Source organism: Gouania willdenowi, chromosome 13 (assembly GCF_900634775.1).
Source record: "Gouania willdenowi chromosome 13, fGouWil2.1, whole genome shotgun sequence".
Classification (NCBI taxonomy): Eukaryota; Metazoa; Chordata; class Actinopteri; order Blenniiformes; family Gobiesocidae; genus Gouania; species Gouania willdenowi.
The window spans coordinates 22,789,883-22,795,581 of record NC_041056.1 but is presented as its reverse complement, the minus strand read 5'-3'; the positions used below and the strand labels follow the sequence as shown (position 1 = coordinate 22,795,581).

At 37.1% G+C, this 5,699-nt stretch overlaps 1 long non-coding RNA gene across 1 annotated transcript; it reads right to left on the bottom strand.

Moving 5' to 3' along the window:
- Positions 1-904: 904 nt before the first annotated feature.
- On the bottom strand, positions 905-2,989 carry LOC114474453 (uncharacterized). The gene is made up of 3 exons (XR_003675365.1): positions 2,868-2,989; positions 2,673-2,777; positions 905-1,896 (listed from the first exon to the last, which is right to left on the bottom strand). It is a non-coding gene; the product is annotated as an uncharacterized LOC114474453 (long non-coding RNA).
- Positions 2,990-5,699: the final 2,710 nt, after the last annotated feature.

The window sequence follows — 5,699 nt, the reverse complement described above, 5'->3', positions numbered from 1 at the left end:
ATTTGCACTAGTTTTATGATGTTGTGATAGCCTTATCTCAGGAAGAAAAACATTTTTTTTTTTTTTTTTTTCTGTTTTGTTTATGCTTTACTATAGCCTTTCTTCTGATTTTGGGTGTTTCTCACTTTTTCCCTCATTTCTCATTTTCCACTTTTCATGCTTTACTGCTTTTTCATCCCATTTTAAGTATGCACATAACATTTGCACTAGTTTTTAGGGTCTTGCGATAGCCTCATCTCAGAGAAAAAAAATTCCAAAACGTTTAACTTTTCATGTCTCACTATAGCCTTACCTATGATTTTGGGTGTTTGTCACTTTTTTCTAATGTTCTACCTTTTTCTCATTTTTCATGCGTTACTGCAATTTCACTCCAGTTTAAGTTCACATTATAGTTGCACTAGTTTTTAGTCTTGTGATAGCCCTATCGCAACAATTTTGTAATTTTTTATTTTTTTATGTTTTATGATAGCCTTACCTCCAATTTTGGATGTTTGTCAATTTTTTTTTTCATTTCTCATTTTCCACTTTTTTCTCATTTTTCATGCTTCATTGCTTTTTAATCCCAATTTAAGTATGCACAACTTATTTGCACTAGTTTTTAGGGTCTTGCGATAGCCTCATCTCAGGGAAAAAAAATTCCAATTTTTTTTACTTTTTATGTCTCACTATAGCCTAACCTCTGATTTTGGGTGTTTGTCACTTTTTTTTCTCATTTCTGATTTCTTATTTCTGATTTTCCACATGTTGCGCATTGTTCATTCTTTACTGCTTTTTTATCCCAGTTTAAGTGTGTACATCATATTTCATAGTTTTTAGGGTTTTGTGATAGCCATATCTCAGGAAGAAAAACAAAAACATTTTATTTATTTTTTTTTTTATTTGTATGCCTTTCTATAGCCTTACTTCTGATTTTGGGATTTTGTCACTTTTTTCTCATTTCTCACTTTCCACTTTTTTCTCTTTTTTAATGCATTACTGCTTTTTCATCACAGTAAAGGTGTGCACATCATATTTGCACTAGCTTTTAGGGTCTTGCGATTGCCTTATCTCATGAAGAAAAAAACCTTTTTTTTTCATTTTTATGCATTACTAAAGCCTTACTTCTGATTTTGGGTGTTTGTCACTTTTTTTCTCATTTCCCATTTTCCACTGTTTTCTAATTTGTTATGCCTTACTGCAATTTCACTCCAATTTAAGTATGCACATCAAGTTTGCACTAATTTTTAGGGTCTTGTGATAGCTTTATATCAGGAAAAAATTTCCAAAGTTTCTGTTTTTTTTTTGTTGTTATTTTTATGCCTTACTATAGCATTACTTCTGATTTTGGGTGTTTGTCACTTTTTTCTCATTTTTCAGGCTTTACTGCTTTTCCATCCCAGTGTGTAGGTTAAGCCTGTAAAAATGTGGCCCTTAAATATAAAAGATTGGACACCAAAGTGATCACTAACATCTTAAAAGTTATTGGCAGATGTAAATCAGGAGTCACCATTTCTAACCACTTGAGTTTTCTTTCCCTATCAGATTTGTAATCTCAGATATAAAGCAACAGGAAGTTGGGATATGGTTCCAAAATAAAAGCACAAAGAGGAAAAGATTCAAACACGACCCCAACCCTGGCCCAGTAAGCGTTATCTCATGGTCACAACATTTTACTCGTGTGTGTGTCATTTAACTATTGTTAATTTCTAACCTCATTGACTGTTGGACTCGTTGAACTAACTTCAACTATTAATACATTGCTGGTAGGAGTTTGAAGGAGTCCGTTGTGTCCGTGCAACATCCCCTGATTGCATGGCTGCAGGGTTAGTTATGCATATTTTTCATGGCCTCTGATGATGTCGCTGAGGGAACCCAGGCTGCTGTTCAGAGTGACTCCTGTCCCTGCATCTGTAACACCTGGAACATAAGAACATGACACACATTTAAAGGGATCCTCAACCCAAATGACAAAGACAGGTCATTTGGAAGACTATGATATGCAACATTTACTGCTGCATGGAAAGATTACCCTATGGATCAGAGCAGTTGTTCCCAGACTTTTCACAGTCCCGTACCCGGATGCACAGAACTCTGCATCGTTTGGCTGAATTTGAGAGTCCGAGTCTTAATTCATTCTCCATGCACAGTCATGTTCACTATTTTGTTTTCATGTTTCTCAAAGGGTATAAAAGCTTTGATGCCGAACGTTATGAAGCAATGTAGCGCTTGATTGTTTTCTGTCACCACTAGAGGGCAGTCTTACAGCAAATGAGTACTTTGCTCTATTTATATTCTAGTTTCCAATTCCAAGGGGGTACGTGTCAAACTCAAGGACCGAGGGCCAAATCCGGCCCTTTGGAGCAACCAAATTCGGCCTGCGGGAGAAAGTAAAAATGACAGAGAAAACATGAATCATTGTGGAAATGAAACTCAACAATATTTGCAGGGTTCACAGGCATCACAATAAGTGGAGTCCTGCTCAGACAATTTGCAGACAGAGATGCTTTTAGAGGGAATCCTGCACAGTGTTGACAACGCATTTGCACACGTGCTCTCACTCTCACCATACTCAGTTATGTTTTAATGCTGAGCACACACAGTAACAGCCTGCCCACTCGCCTCCTCTTCCACACTACGTATACCCTAATGGCCTATTGTTTTCAGACCACATCACTAAGTGCACCATCACTCACATTTTTCCACATCTCTTGTCTTCGTACAACACCTCCTCTCTCACTCTGCCTGTCTTTAGCATTCCAGTGGTCTCCCATCATCTTATTCAGCTCTTCAATATTACCCTTTTTATTGAAAAAAGTCAACAAAATGCAAAAACAAGAATGAATGTGTAAAGACAGCTTTTCCTGGTACCGATATTATGTCCATCCTACCTTCCGACTATAGTGATCATGATCAAGGTCTTCTTTCTTTAGTGTTTAGGCACCCTGACCACAACTTAGCAGATGGATGGAAATATGAGATCTTTAACCACCAGTTAACATTTGCTCATCATATCCGCCCCCCCATCACCCCCACCCACAGGAAGGGAAGATGGAGGGAAGGATTAAGTCTTTAGAGGCTGAGGATAATTTTAATTTTCTGTTTGCCTGCATCGTTTTCTTTCAGATTTTTTGTTTTTTTTTTTCTAATCGTTCGGCTACTATTTATTTAACAATAAATTCAACATAAAGGCAAGGCAAGGCAAATTTATTTATATAGCGCATTTCATACTCAAGGCAACTCAATGTGCTTTACATGATAAAACATTCAATTGTTTAAAATCAATAAGAACATTTAAAATCATCAGTAAAATCAATAAGAACATTTAAAATCATCAGTAAAATCAATTAAAATCATCAGTAAAATCATCAGTAAAATCATCATTACATCAACAACATGACAAAAAATCTCTCTCTCAATCATATGCAGTAGAGAAAAAAAGTGCCTTTAACTTTGATTTAAAAATGTTCACATTGGATGCTGACTTCAGCTCTGCTGGCAGTTTGTTCCACTTCTTTGCAGCATAACAACTAAAAGCAGCATCACCATGTTTACTGTGAACTCTGGGCTCCACTATCTGATCTGTGTCCATAGATCTGAGAGACCTGCTGGGTTCATACCTGACTAACATGTCACTGATGTATTCTGGACCAAACCCATTCACAGATTTATACACCAGCAGCAGAGCTTTAAAGTCTATTCTGAGGCTGACTGGGAGCCAGTGTAAAGACTTTAAAACTGGAGTAATGTGCTCTGACCTCTTTGTTCTGGTTAAGACCCGAGCTGCAAAAGAAGCAGTTTAACCAAAAAAAAAAAAATATCAATTACTGTCAAAGATAGTAATTGACAGTACTTGTCAATTGCAATAGGTGTTGCAAAGAAGCAACACCTTCATCAAACTGGAGTGTCTAAGCAAATGGAGACAATTAATTGTTTAATGTAGTTGTGCAAACATATATGGTTTTCTGGAGGTGCCCAAGTCTCCAGAGTCCATTTGCATTAATTTCTCCACCCTTTTCATACTTAAAGGCACAACTTGACAACTTCGTGTGTGATTATAGAAGTAGCAGTTAACAAAAACCTAATTGATGCTAACCCTAATAGCCCAATGTAATGGTTATTTATTCTTTTATCACGCAGATGGTTGCACCCAAAAGAGGAAGTAGCAGCCCCAGCAATAAGGTGGAAACATTAGCTTTTTTTTTCTTTTTTGCTTTTTTTTTTTTATGCAGGCTGCCAGAACCTATACTTCATCTACAAAGTGCAAAATAAAGGTCACCACATAAACAAATGAATGTCAGAGACAGCTGCATACATGCACTGTCATTAGTAAAGTCCTTACAAGAAAGGCCTGATGTAAACATCTTGGGAAGATTAAACCTGACTACAAGAAAAAACACATGATATTAGAGGCATGCAAACATTAATTAAAAAGGCACTTTGGTAACACTTAGGGTTAGGGTTGACATTACGCTGTCATTAGGACATGACACCTGTCATTAGCATGAATATGGTGTCATGAAGGCTGTCATTAAGTGTCGTTTGTTACCCTAACCCTTCAGTATCCTAAGCCCAACCCTAACCAGGGGCGGATTGGCCATCTGGCATACCGGGCATCGTCCCTGTGGGCCGGCGATCCAATGTGGGTTCGGTCCGGTCTGCTATGTGTTTCTTTTTGTTTTGTTTTTTTGTGTGCTTTTTTTTTTTTTTTTTGATGAGCGAGTGGAGGCAGACATGGAAACAGGTCGCCAAAAATGGTCCAAAAGTTGCAAAAACTCGGCAAGAAAACAGTGAAACTGAACTAAAGTGGGCCAAAAGCAGCCCAGAGTGGCCAAAAAAATGGGCAAATAAAGAGGAACCGTGGTATGTATTGGCAAAGGGTAGCTTAAATGGGAAAAATATGGCTAACAATAGAGAAGAAGAGTAAACACGTGGAACAAAAAGAGGCAAAAATTAAAGAAATGGCAAAAAATGGATAAAAGTGTCAATAAGAACTACAAAAACAGGAGAGGAAAAGTATTTATTCGCAAACAGTAGCTTAAGTCTGAAAAAAAGTTAAGAATAGGGCAAAAATGGGACAAAAATGGGACAAAGGAATTTGCAAATTGGAAAGGAAATAGGTAAAATACTAAAAGTTTCCCCCTTTTAAGGTTTTCTGGGGGAAACATAATTCAAATGAAGACATACTAAAGAGCTGCATGTTGAGCATCACTGACTTAATAATGGCTTCTCCAAGGTGTTGCTGATAATATACAGTAGTATATATGGACACAAAATGTCAGGGATGAATTTTGGTCCCAGTCCACCCATGACCCTAACCCCACTAGGTCCCTCCACCATACCCAAAAAATACCAACATAGCTCCAAAGGTGTCATAATTTAGCAAACCACATGACCCTATGACAGCTTATTCATGCTAATGACAGCGTAATGTCAGCCTTATGTATAAAACTTTACAGCATTTACTGCATTACAGTTCAATTTAAACAATATCAATAATAAACGCACATTTAGCTGTAGATACTCATATGATAATATTTATAGACATTTTTATTTTATTTTTCCATTTGCTAAATAAATCTCGTCATTGTACTCCTTGCATGCCTGCTTAGTTATAATCAGTCCAATGTTTTGAGGTGTGAGCGATAGCCTCCATCTTTCTTTCCCGCCCCGGTTCTTCCTTCCCTACCAACGACCTGACAACCATAAAACCAACCATTACA